This window comes from Euprymna scolopes, chromosome 29, assembly GCF_053919585.1.
Source record: "Euprymna scolopes isolate OS-2025 chromosome 29, ASM5391958v1, whole genome shotgun sequence".
Lineage (NCBI taxonomy): Eukaryota > Metazoa > Mollusca > Cephalopoda > Sepiida > Sepiolidae > Euprymna > Euprymna scolopes.
In genome coordinates, this window is record NC_136510.1 from 115407324 (window position 1) to 115421692 (window position 14369).

Genomic DNA, 14369 nt, shown 5'->3' on the forward strand with positions numbered 1-14369 from the left:
TCTACATTCGAGTGATGGATATGCGTCTCTGAACCAATCGCTCAAAATGAAGAAAAAAAGAAAGAAACCTTAAAATAACAGACTCTCTGCCGAAGAAACCCCACATAGGAAAAGTATGAACTATAATTCCCCTCTCTATATATCTCTTGCTTGCGACTTATCGGCGATTCCCTTATTTTTGCCATTTTTGCTGTTTTTCATTGATGTATTTTTCGTCGGCATTTTCGGATACTAGTTAAGACCCCTCCCCATCCTCATGATTTGTTTTTCTTTTGTTGTTTGATTGTTGTTTGATTCAATCTTCTTTTCTCCCCTCCCTCCCTTAGCCTATTATTATTATTATTATTATTATTTTATTTATTTATTTTTTTTTGTAATAAAGTTGATTTAAAATTTAAGACCGCGTTTTCTTCCGTTCTCTCTCACTGTGTTTTGCGCCTATTTTATTTTCTTTCACGGGTTTGAGAAAGGTATTCTCCTCCTCTCTTGTTCGATATACCGCATGCATTCGAACCTGAGGACCAAAATTTATTTTCCTTTTTTTTCTTTTTGTTACGTAATCCTCTTTCGTCGTTCCCAATAGAGGGGCATTCGTAAGAACAGCAAATAAAGGCTATAATCTAAAAAAAGAAAAATATAATCTACTTAAAGAAATGCTTATAAGGGCTGTATCAGGAAATTATAAATACCACTTAAACATAAGATTAACACCTTGGTGAAGATATCAAAGTTATTGTTAGGGCTGTGACAAGAGAATATTCTTATCCTTGTTTTGAGCCTATAGTATATATATATATATATATATATATATATATATATATATATATATATATATATATATATATATATATATATATACAGTTAAGCACAGTTAATCAATCGAGAACCATATCACTCTATCTAAAAACATATGATATTAACTGATATATACTCGAGAGTCAAAATAACGAAAAACTATTCTCTTGTCATAGCTCTAGCTATTACAGCAAATCAAGATTATTGGCTTAAAAGGGGTAAAATAATCTATATAGAGAAATGCGAATACGGACTATATCAGACGAGTAGATATATTATTTTAACAAAGCGTTACTATACATTTTAAAGGCTGTTTATGTTTTAATTACAAAATCCGAAGTGGAAAACATCATAAGAAATTGCTGATTAGAGATTATTAAAAACAAAAAAAAGAACTGGCTTTACTTGTGATTTAGTGAAATCATTTGAATTTTTATTTTTTACAATTGTTAAACATAGACAGAATAATATATAAATGTTAGGGGTAAGAAAGACAACTCTTTTTATAATCTATAAAAAATATGAGCTATTGCCATGCTGATTTCGATTTTTCAGTTGCAATTGAAAAAATAGTAGATTTGAGCTATATATTCATGTTATATATTTAGTAAGGTGTTCAGTTTTTTATATGGAAATGAAATTATAAGCTTGAATATGAATATATTGAGATTTAAGCATCAAATTTATAAAGTTGTGTCCGGCTAGAACTACATAAACTGTAACCAAATACATTATTATGATGTTATAATAGTTCACAACAATAACAATACTTCCGGTCAGTATGCTAGCCTTCTAGACTTTTTCTCACAACTTCCCCTGAACTATGTTCATGTTCCGTTCTGTCTCCTCTGGGATCCTCTGACCACTCTGTTGTAGTAGTTAAAATAAAAACGAAATGCAATAAGTCTTCAGATGTACCTCTCCATCGTACTGTATATCGATATTCTATGGCTGACTGGGATAGCTTCCGTACCCTTATAGCTGATCTACCCCTGTATTCCATGTTTAAAAAGGATGTGTCCTCCATAGTATCAGACCTGACCGAATGGCTAATTGTAAGCATAGACGGATACATACCATCCAAAAATTCCAATAAAACCTAACAGCCAGCCATGGTTCTCCCCAAAATGTGCTGCTGCCATCGCGCACAGAAATCACTTTTTCCATAGCTACCAACGTAATAGATGCACTGAGACTAAAGTTGCCTCCAGGACTGCAAGCAACCACTGCAAAAGACTAATAAAAAATGCAAGAGAGCTATATGCTCAGTCCGTCAAAACCAAAGTAACTGAGCAGCGGCTTGGTTCCTACCAGTTTTGGCAAATAGCAAACAGGATTCTGAAGAGAAGCGTGTGTTCTATCCCAACCATCTTCAATGGACCTGAGGTCATCTCATCAGCATCAGACAAAGCCAAACTATTTGCCAAGAAACTTTGCAGCTAACTCTACCCAATGCGACGAAGGCCATCAACTCCCTGTATTTCCTCCTATAACGGACAACATGCTCTGCAACATAAAAATATCTGTGCATGAGGTTGCCAAACTAATCAAGAACCTTGATTCCAGTAAAGCAACTGGCCTTAATGGCATTCCAATCATTGTGCTGAAAAAGCTTCAACCAGAACTTGCCCCCATACTCAAAACCTCATCAGTATGCCCTGTATTTAAGAACTCAGATGATAAGTCATCTCCCTCTCAGTACAGACCAATAAGTCTCCTGTGTGTCATGAGTAAGCGCTGGAATCCATATTAAATAGAGAAGTAGTCGACCACCTCAGCAGAAATAAACTTCTTAGTGACATGCAATATGGTTTCTGTTCTGCCAGATCTACAGCAGATGTGCTAACTATTATATCTCATAGGATTAGTGAATCTCTTGACAAAGGCTTCCTCACTAGGGCAATTGCTCTTGACATATCAAAGGCCTTCCATAAGGTACGGCATAAGGGCCTACTTCACAAGATTTCCAGCTACGGTATAACTGGAAATGTTTTCTCAATTATTAAATCATTTCTATCTGATAGGCTCATAAGAGTAGTGGTTGATGGGAAGAAATCAGAGGCCCTCAATATTAATGCTGGAGTCCCTCAGGGTTCAATCCTGGGCCCAACTCTCTTCCTGATCTACATCAATGATCTCCCAAAACACATACGTAAATCGTTTGCTGACAACAAAGCTGATGACACGACCCTCTATTGCAACACATCAAAGGCTGTAAATGACAAAGTTCTCTCTGATTCTCTCTCCTCTGATCTTGAGCGTGTGGTACAGTGGGTGGTACGTGGCTGATTACTTTTAATGTATCCAAAACCAAGCTCCTATCTTTACATCATCAACGCTCTGATCCCCATCTGGCATCAATTGAAATATTGTACACGCAATAACCCTTATCCCGGGTGGCTTCCGGGCCTTGATAAGTGGTGACTACCTTGTAAAGAAAAATAAATAAATAAATATGACCTAATAAGAATCAAAGTTTGATAAAATGCTCTTCTAATCTACTTTTTAAAATCTGAATATTTTCTGTTGTTAGTGTTTTTTGTTTGTTTTTGTTTTTTCTGAATTAGAAGTCTGAAGCCTTGTTTCCTTTGTGATACTAAGAAGATTTTTTTACATTTTCTTTAACACTTTTTCTATCTTTACAGGTTATCGACTGCTGTGTCGTGATGGTCGACCTGTGCCACATTGCAATAACCCTTGCCATGGGTCTTATTGTCCTGCCTACCCAAATGCCCGATGTGTGTAAGTATAAAATGCTAAATTTTATAAATGATTCTTTATAATAAATCATCATAAAAAAGTGTATTATTAGTTTTTAATAATAAGTGTGATAATCAGTTATCTTCCTTCTTCAAACCTCGTCATTGACGTTATGCAAGAAATAAAACCAAGGGTTCACTTTATTTTTCAACACAGTGTGTAGTTCAGACATATACAAATTTAGCAAATACAAGCATGTGGTAATTCCGGGGAGTTCAGTCTTGTCTCAATATAATCGGTCTGAACAAAATGACTGATTTACATGTTTTTCTCCAATTCCATTACTGTGATCAATTGGAATATTTTTGTTTGATTACCTAATTTCTTCTCTTGCCAAAATCGTGACGTTTTCCATGTCTTTATTACTAGAAATTGTTAATTTATTGTGATATTTTCCCTGATAAAATTATGACTGTTTCTACAAACTGTAAATTGTGACGTTTTAATCGTAAAAATTATGACATTTTTCATGACTTCATTACTAGAAAACTGTAAATTCATTGTGACTTTTTTCCTTTGCAAAAATTGGTATTTTTTTTTTACTGTTGAAGAACTATACATATAACAAAAGATTAAAAGGAGAAATACGTCTGGTAAAATCATTAAATAAATTTAGAACATTTGACCTTCCTTCAAACTGTTTCCGGATGCAGGTTAATACTGTATCAACACTGAATAGAAGAAATATTAGTTTCCCGTTTATTTTCAGAAATTTAAACTGCAACCTCACTTTAAATCCTTCTATGCCACATGATCAAAGAAACTAGTCAGGTATTTATGCATATGCAGGGGTCAAAGCTGACGTTGAGGTCAGACCTTTAAAAAATTTTTTATTTATTACATTTTCACCCTAAACAAGGCACATTGCCACTTTTGTGTAGGGGGCTACTATCAGGGACATGAGCTACTGGGATACTATGTAGGGAGTTGGGCAGCAAGATGTCGGTTACTTGAACTTCTGCATGTCAGTAAAGTTGGGGAAGCAGGGACCCGGAAGGGAATTCCAAAGTCTAACGGTTCTGGGGAAGAAACTACTGGAGTAGAAAGCTCTCTTACATCTAGGGATCTCTACTGTGTAGAGGTGGGATTTAGCTGCCTGTCAGGTTTGTCGAGGGTATTTACGTTGTGGGGGCACAAGTGCTTGCAGTTCGTCAGAGCATTCACCATTAAAATACTTGTAGAACAGGCAGAGGGATGCAACATTTCGGCGGTGAGACAGAGGGACAAATGATGGGACAAATCATACTTAAAAAAATTTATGCATTTGTCAAACAGCATTTAAACATAAGTTCATGAGCATATTACTGCTAAGCCTAAGGCTCCATCTAGTGGGAGAGTGGATGGATGGGCATCCATAATAATAAAAGTTTGATTTCCATAAATCCATTATTATTTACACATTTTATTTCAAGCATTACAGTGTTTTATAATAACCTTTTATGTGATTTAAATTAGCAATTGTAAATTGTGTAACCTTGAACAACCATTACCCACTTTGGCTTCAGTGGATTTTGTTTGACATATCTGCAACGATTGCAGTGCAATGGCAGAGCAATGATCAGACAAATTTACAATGTGAAATCAGAAGATGTGGCAGTTGTATGGTCACAAGATCTGTTGGGACAGCTTGACCTCATAGATACTGATATCATTAATAGAAAAAAGAGCTTTCATTGGTAGGAACATGTTAAACGCTTGTGTGGCTCCATCAAGAAAGCTCAAGATTTGGAAGTCTCCAGTAAACGAGAAAGAAACTGACTTTAATTTCTTTGGAGGAAATTGCTATGAGGAGATCGCATAGCATGGAAGTTCTCTGCAGTTGATTCTCCGGATTAAGTTTGATCAATTGTTGAGTAAGATCTATCATGCAAGCAGCTAACCACCAGTGTGAATAATGGCCCTCAACCTGCACATTAATATAAACTGACTGCTGCTGCTGCTGCTGCTGCTGATGATGATGATGATGATGATGATGATGATGATGATGATGCATTTTTATATACTTCTCGATTCTTGGGAACTTGGGATTAGAATAGGACCTTCTAAAATGAGTAACATAACATCTTTTTTTTATTACATTTTCACTCCAAACAAGGCACGTTGCCACTTTGATGCACGGGGAGCTACTTATCAGGGGCAACAGCTACTGGAGTACTATGTAGGGAGTTGGGCAGCAAGATGTTGGTTCACGTTACACTTGAACTTCTGCATGTCAGTAAAGTTGGGGAAGCAGGGACCTGAAATGGAATTACAAAGTCTAGCAGTTCTGGGGAAGAAACTACTGAAGTAGAAAGATCTTTTACATCTAGGGATCTCTACTGTGTGGGGGTGGGATTTAGCTGCCTGTTGGGTTTGTTGAGGGTGTTTAGGTCGTGGGGGCACAAATGCTTGCAGTTCGTCAGAGCATTCACCACACTTGTAGAACAGGCAGAGGGATGTTTGTTTTTTTTTTTTTTTTTTTTTACACAGTGATCACCACTTATCAAGGCCCTGAAGCCACTCAGGGATAAGGGTTATTGCAAGTACATTACGTTAGTGTGGAGATTTGATGGAGTGTTTACTTAAGGGGGCGGTTCATTAAGAATTTGTTAACATTAGACTTGAAGACATCCAACTTGTAGTCCGGAGGGAAGCAGGCAGACGGAACAGAGTTCCACAGGCGTGCAGTTCTAAGAAAGAAGCTTTGTTCATGGAATCCGTGTTTTGATTTAGGCACAGATATAGAGTGGGGGAAATTTTTCACAGTGGATTCAGCTAGACGGGTGTTTTTTGTGAAAGATTGGCGAGGGGGGACCAGGGATTAGAGTTCAGACGAGCACCTGCCATGAAAATAACGATAAAACAAGGATAGGCTCGCAACGTCTCTTCTGTGAGAGAGGGGTTGCAGGGTAGAGAAAAGGGCATCCCCCACTAAGCCACGAAGTCTATTTTGTACTCTGTCAAGGCATGATAGGCTGTTTTTGGCAGCTCCTGCCCAGATATGGCAACAGTATTCCATCCTTGGACGTACTTGGCTTTTATATAGATAGAGAATTGCATCAGTAGTGAGATATCTTCTGGAGCGGTAGAAGGATCCCACCATCTTTCCAGCGACCTTGGCAACAGACTTGATGTACGTGTTCCATTTCAGATCTGGAGTAAAGGTCAAACACAGAAGCTTGTCAAAACACGGGGCCTCACCCAGACGAGAGCCATCCATCACAATTGATGCCAGATGGGGATCAGAGCGTTGATGATGTAAGGATAGGAGTTTGGTTTTGGATGCATTAAAGGTAACTAGCCACATCTTCCCCCACTGAACCACGCACTCGAGATCAGAGGAGAGAGAATCAGAGAGAACTTTGTCATTTACAGCCTTTGATGTGTTGCTGTAGATGGTCGTGTCATCAGCATAGATGTCAACAAATGATTTAAGTATGTGTTTAGGGAGGTCATTGATGTAGATCAGGAAGAGAGTTGGGCCCGGGATTGACCCCTGAGGGACCCCAGCATTTATATTGCATGGATGTAACATTTCGTCGATCGGACAGAGGCTGAAGCTTAGATGACAGTTCAGGACCTATCAGATCGGTGACTCTCTTTTGAACCTTGTCTGGGAGCGAGAGACTAGTAGCAGATGAACCAGCCCAAATATGACAACAATACTCCATACATGGGCGAATGGTGGCCTTATAGAGGTACAGGATACCTTCGGGTGTTAATAGTTTTTAGCACGGTAGAGAGAGCCTACCTTCTTCGCAGTGGTCCTGGCAATGCTTTCAATGTAATTGTCCCAACTCTTTCCTGTGAATGTAAAGCCACGGAGTTAAAAAGATGTACTTTCAGATAAAGAGTCATTGGCCATTGCTATTGGTGGTAGAGAAGGTTTCTTGTAATTATTGAAGGAAACAAGTTTAGTCTTGGAAGCATTGAATGTGACCATCGATTTTTGTCCCCATACCACTACAGATTGGAGGTTGTTCTCAATTGTTTCTGCTATTTCTTTAGATATGTGTTTATTTGTTTTCCTGTTGTGTGTGGTGTCATCAAACTATATATCCACCTCAGAGGCAATTTTGTCAGGGAGATCATTTATGAATATTAGGAATAATAGAGGTCCAAGGATAGACCCTTGAGACACTTCCGCATTTATATCATATTGTTTAGATGTACAGCGCTCAAGGACAACCTGGATTTTTCTCTTATCTAAGAAGGATTTAATTATGTTAAGTATTCTTCCAGTGATACTGTATGATCTAATTTTCCTAAGGAGACCCTCATGCCATATCCTGTCAAAAGCCTTAGATATATCTAGAGCTACCGCTCTACCCTCGCCAGCTTTGTCCAGTGAATGGTATATATGTTGAAAGATTACTGTTAGGATGTCTGCTGTGGAACAGACTTGCCTAAATTCATATTGTTTGTCAGTCAGAAGTTTAGCATCTGTAAGGTGATGGACTAGAGTTTGGTTAATTATGGACTCAAATATTTTGGCGAAACGTGGGAGGAGGCTAATGGGGCGATAATTTACTGGGTCAGTTCTTTTGCCAGAATTCTTGAAAACTGGTACCACAGAAGCAGTTTTCCAGCGGTCTGGAAAGCAAGATTCATTAAGGCATTTGTTGTAGAGTTTGGAGAGAACCAGAGCTACTTCAGCAGAGCACCTTTTAAATAGCACAGCCAGATATGAGATCGGGTCTACATGCTTTTGAAGTTTCAAGGTTTTTCATGATAGCATGCACCTGAACAGGGGTGATTTTCAGATTGTCTAGCATGGCATCTGTCCACAAAGGAAAGTCAGGTAGGGGTTGGTTGGAAGGGGCCAGTGTGGAGTTTGAAGCAAACTGACTGGCAAGCATATTAGCCTTCTCAATTGCTGAGCAAACAACCTCGTGATCGTTGGTTAGTGGGAGAATTGTTGATTGCCCATTATTTACTACACTGTTGTAGATTTTCCAGAAGTCACAGGTTCCTAATTGTTGTGCTTCGATGCGTTTTTTAGTGGTTTCAGTAAATTCTCTCTTAGCTGTCGCTATTTCTTTCTTACAGTTACTTCTAGCTTTTATATACTTCTGTCTGTTTGAACTGGACTTATGTCGGTTAAATTTGTGGTACGGATGCTGCCTTTGAGCAATATCAGTTGCGCAATTAGAAGTAAACCATTAGGGAGAGTGGTGCTTGCTATAAAATTTCCGCATGGGAACATGTACTTCAATTGCCGTTTTGAACCATTCAGTGGTCTCATTTGCGCACTGTTCAGCAGGAAGAGAAAAAAATATTTCCACATGGGGCATCTCTGATAAGATCCCTGATAGCTTCCCAGTCAGCCTTTTTATTATATTTCGTTGTTTTGAGCAATGGCTCTTCAGTTTTGAGTCTAGAGTTTAGGGCGATTTCGATATTATCACTGCATGATCAGTGTTCCCAAGTGGGCTGTTGGCATTCATTATACAATCATCAGGACTGTGGTCAGAAACAGATCTAGAAGTGATGCATGTTGTTCTTGCTGGGCTGGGAAATGGGTTGGAAACGTAACCATTTGTAATATGGAGTGATATATAGAGAAGCTATGTGTTATGCTGCCCGCTGCGTCTGTGTAAGTAGAGAATCCAAGCCAGTGTCTGTGGTGGACATTAAAGTCACCAAATACATGTACTTTTGCGCTAGTGTCGAGGGAGAGTGCTGTGTTTATGTTTTCAGAGACTTTGTTTATTATGGTGCAGTCCTGGGTCGAGGGAGAGTGGTAGAGAAAATAAAAGTAGTTAATGTTATGTTGTATGTTTAGTCTAAAGCACATAAAGGATTGAACGTCCAATTCTAGATTTGTTTTTCTAATTAAGGGGAGGGTATTACGAATGTAGACTCCAAGTCCGTGCATATGTCTGTCAGAGTCCTTACGGCAGAGTGGGAGATATCCAGGCATGTTAAAGTAGTTAGAGGGGATGGAGGAGTGTATCTTAGTGCTAAGATATCCGGGTTATTTGTTAGGAGAAATGCTTCAACATCAGCTAAATTAGTACTAAGCCCACGGATGTTTGTGAATGCAAGCCTGAAGGGAGGAGGTAAGTTGGATTTGTTTGAACCTAAGTTGGATTTGTTTGAACCTAAGCCTGGTTTAAGCTTAATTTTTTATTGTACTGGCATCATTTTTTTTTAAAGAGTTTCAGTTTAGGTAAGGAGGAGCTGAACAAGAGGTTATGCAGAATATCAGACATGCAACACAAGTAGACCATCAGCTGACCTTTCATCAACTAGGATTGTGGCCTCAGGAAAAGTGCAGGGTCCCTTTCCATGCGCGGCATTGCACTACAAACATCCCGATATTGTACAACTGTTGATGGAGCAGCCGCTCTAAGAGCTACCAAAGAGTTAGGCACCTGTACTACCAGTCGGAAATAGCAGCCAGGAACTGTTAATCTGGTACCCTCTACCCAATCTAAGGTCAACCCAATCTAATTGCACAGGCATATGTGGCACTCAAGCACTCCCAAATGCCCAGTTTTGAGGGGTGAGATGTGTCGGGAGTGGGGAAAACGGTGTTCATTGCCCTAGACAAGAAACAAGATCTACCACTGAGTGTTTCTGTCAAATCTCTGTGATAGCATCTCTGCACCTGACTAATAGGCAAAGAAGGAGTATGGAAGCCGGGCGATAGACAGAGCCTATCTACTCCTTAAGCAGTTTAGGTTTGCAAACCGGTGATTTGTTTGAGTCACCAGCTCTAGGAAAGTTGTCATCCAAGACTGGAGAGACCTCCCTCCCCTTAGGTTTAGTTTCAGAGTTTTCCTTCTCCTAGACGGATGATCTGGGAAGATCTACTGGGTCCATCAGCACCGAGAGGGTTTGTTCCATGCGTGGGTCCTAATCCAGATATTTCTGCAACCCTGCATCTCATTTCTTCTAAATGCAGCATTGCAAGAAGATGATTTTTTTAATTAATTTGTAAACACTTGTAAAAGCCAAAAACTACTTGAAAACAAAGGTTAATGAAATGGAATGACTGTCAATAGAATGATAAATAATATTATGAGAGGATTGAAAATGATTAATAGAATAAACTAAGTTTAGTTACTTTTGGAGACGGTTTATAATGAGTATTCATGGACATTGGATTTGAAGACAGCCATGTTGTAACCTGCTAAGAAACAGATCCATAGGAATATGTTCTTGTCTCGAATGTCTCACGAGGAGGAAGAATAAGATTTCATTGGTCTGTCACAGCGAAGCATGAAATACATTTTTTAAATACGTCCAGAAATATTGTTATGAAGTTGTGTCTGTCTATTCGACTCTCATGCCTTATTTTGACAACAATTTTCCTTACTAACCGTGCAGAACCTTTTCAACCACTGATTGTCATTTTAATAAAATCTTTCCCAAGAGTCTAACACTTAAACTCGTCAGCCTGACATCTTCAGGTAACATGAAATAGTAAAACTACATAGATACAACTAAGTTTGCTTCAAAGAAAATAGATTCTCTCTACTGAGCTAAAAAAAACTTGTCATACGTGGTAGTATCTTATATCTTTATAAAAACCAGTATCTTATATCTTTTTATAAAAGTATAAAAGCCAATATTTGCCTGTTCATGGAGTATTGTTGTCACATCTGGGCTTGTGCAGAAAACACTAGGTTCCTCCTCTTTAACAGGATGCAAAAAAATTTCTAATCTAATAGGTTCACACTATCTGCCAAGCACCATCTCCTGTCACATCGCTACAGTGTTGAATCCCTGTGTTAGTTTTGCAATTTCTTCCATAGAATTTGCTCTGATGAACACCTTAAACTTGTAACTTTCAGCACAAATACCCGACCACTTGACGAGCAGCAAAACCTTACATTCACTGTAGAGATCTGCAATAGGTTTCCTACTCAATAACTTCTTTCCTCAGACTGCTTACCTTTAATTTCCTTCCTGCTTTCTCTACAATATCAGCATGCATACATTTTGCCAACTTTACACCTAGGTTGTTCTTCTAATAACTTGACTCCGATCACAGTTGCCTCTTATGCTTTAGTGGCAATATGTCATGTTTTGGGATGAACAAATTTTTTTGGTACTCATGCATCTTTTGACCCGAATTTCCGTGACGTTGGCTTAGACTCGATCGAGAGCTGATGAAAAATGCCATAATAAATTGAACAAAATAAAAGATGATGGGAAACATAATTAATAACATTTATTACCAAAAAAATTTTTTTTTAAAAAACCTAACTTAAGTTTAAAAATATTTTTATTAATTTTTTTTTAACTATCAAGAATTATTAGCAAAAATATGAGTATGTGAATGTTTTTGTGAAAGTTTATACTGTTCATGTTTTTCTTTGACATTTTTTTTTTCAGAAAAGTTTCAATATTTATTTTTTGTAGGTTTTGTTTTTATTTTTGTTTCAAGAAAAGTTGATTTTTATTTTTTTGTTGTCGTTGAAAAATTGCTTTTTTTGTTTTCTGAATACAGTTGACAGATTTTTTTTTCAAAAAAAGTTGAAATATATCTATATTCTTTCCTTCGTTGAGGAGGAACCTATTAGAGAACAGGATATTTTTTTAGAAATATTTTTTTCATTGAATGTTGGGTGGCCGTCGATGCCAAATCAAAAAGTCGTATGCTTCCATTTCAAAATTCCATTTTCATTGGCTAATCAAATGCTCAGCCAAATGATTTGAAAAATAAAAAGTAAAAATACTGCCCCCTTTTCATTACCCCCCCCCCAATTACTTAAATACTTTTTGTTTACAAAAACCAAAAAATAATGACTATTTTTTTTCTCCTTTGATCAGCGCTTGGTTTGTTCCGGCCGTTCTCATCAGATTCTGGTCAAGCCCGAGCCAACATTATGGAAATCCGGGTCGATGCCTAAAGATTAATGCTCCTTCAAGTTTTCTTCTTTCACCAACTGCTCATAATCTCTTCCATGTTAATAAATGATTATTTCTTTTCCAGGCCTGACTACTGCGGGGGATGTTATGCCAAGTTTTTCAACGAATATGGGAGCCGGGTTTACTGTCACCAAACCAAAAATGGTTTCAGAGACAGATATTACGAAAGGTACTATGACTATTACTAAGTCATCCGTCTTATTTCCCAAACGTTATAATGTCATCTGATCATGGACTTTTCAAGCTGCTCATCATTTGAATTTCCTTTCAAATAAAATTACATTTTGTATTCGAATAAAAAGTAATGTTTTCTTTCTTTTTGTAATACTTTTTTTTTTTAAGTCTATGTAAACAAAAAATAAAACTTAGGCATATGTAGCTCTGACCTTCCTTTCTCTAAACATGATTTTATCCCCATTAAACTCAATATAGTTTAGTAAATAAAGAGTCAAAAATAAGTATTTACAAACGTTCATGTTATTATAGTTTTTTTTTCACATCGGTTGGGTATACGTTCACAACAATCAGTTTGATGCTGACTTTGATGCTGTTGAGCTCAGGTATGATTCTATTCAGTCTCAGGAGGTTCACACTTTCAGATTTACCTTCTATTTGAAAAGAGGTTTATAGCTAATCGTCTGAGGCGCACTATACAGAGAAATACCAAAGAAATACTGAAAATCTAGCTTGTAGGGCTAAATAAAGTGACCGTTCTTTAATGGACGTTTTTGACTTATAAACTGTAGATCATGATGTAGTTTTATTTGATATTCTCTCCCAATTTTCAGATTTTTTAATCATACCCATATGCATTTATTTTTCTTTTAATGAATTGATAGGTGCTTTTTCTTCTGATGAGTTAAGGGCAGAATATATTCATTGACTGATACAATAATTGAATAAATGATTCTGCACTGTGGAGCAGCTGCTGTCTAGAAGTGTGCATGTCAATGTATTTAGAGGAATCAATTGTAAGATGGTCAACATCTTGAAATTTGGAATGTAGTCTTTTGTCATTTATTTGTTTTATAATATATATATATATATATATATATATATATATATATATATATATATATATATATATATATATATATATATATATTCCGTTTTCCTTGTGGATTTACACTTTTAAAAGAGTGGACTTGCATCGTCTAACAAGGTCTTTTAGTTATTTATAACTAATTGACTGAAAGATTGTCATGATCGTGTAGCGACATTAAAAATGTTTATTTGAATATAAATAAAAGTACATCTTGTGCTTTTGAGCACTATTATATAAAACTCATTGAATTTATTGATTTTTATCCTTGAATATTCTTGACCTGGAATAATTATTGATGTGGACCTAAGGTTGAGTCCGCAGAAGGAAATTATAGAACACAGATTAAGTGTAAGAAAGATATATCAACCAAAAAGTTTACAAGGATAGGATAAAGGGTAAGCAGAGCTTACTATCTAGTGGTGTCCAATATGGGTAGTCATATGCACTGTGCACTAATAATACTCTTGCTGATTCTACCCATTGAGAGTGTTATCTCACATCATAATATAGCACTGGAAGAGTCCATTATGCAGGTAAGTTTTGGTCTCACCCCCACCGCCCCTTCCAAGAGTTTTTTTTTTTTTTTGGAAAAATAAAGGAGAAAAAAGGGGGGGAAAAAAATAAAACTATTAATACTTCTTCCTTTTGGGATTTACGTCTAGTGCTTGCATAAATTTTATTTTTCTTCCTAAGCATCACACTACTAGAGAGACTTGAGCTGTCTCATAATCGAAGTGATTGAATATTACGCCAATCGAGACTTTACATGTATTTTATGGTGATTCCTTCGATTCATTCAAATGGGTTTTGCTGATCTGGTTCATATGACGTTTGTGGCTATTTTTCGGTCTTTGGATGATATAAACCAGTTCACCAATTCTTTGTTTAATGGTATGTACTTCCCAGA

The 14369-nt window shown here is 37.1% G+C and overlaps 1 long non-coding RNA gene across 2 annotated transcripts in view; it reads left to right on the forward strand.

Moving 5' to 3' along the window:
- LOC145252843 (uncharacterized) overlaps positions 1–12729 on the forward strand; it is a 23096-nt gene extending 10367 nt beyond the window's left edge. Inside the window, exons 1-3 of one of the 2 annotated variants that reach the window (XR_013863689.1) lie at positions 1–113; positions 3441–3537; positions 12482–12729. The exon at positions 1–113 is cut by the window's left edge and continues 424 nt beyond it. This is a non-coding gene — a long non-coding RNA (uncharacterized LOC145252843). The remainder of the gene's footprint in view (positions 114–3440; positions 3538–12481) is intronic. The other variant, XR_013863688.1, reaches the window with a different exon arrangement.
- The last annotated feature ends 1640 nt before the right edge of the window (positions 12730–14369 follow it).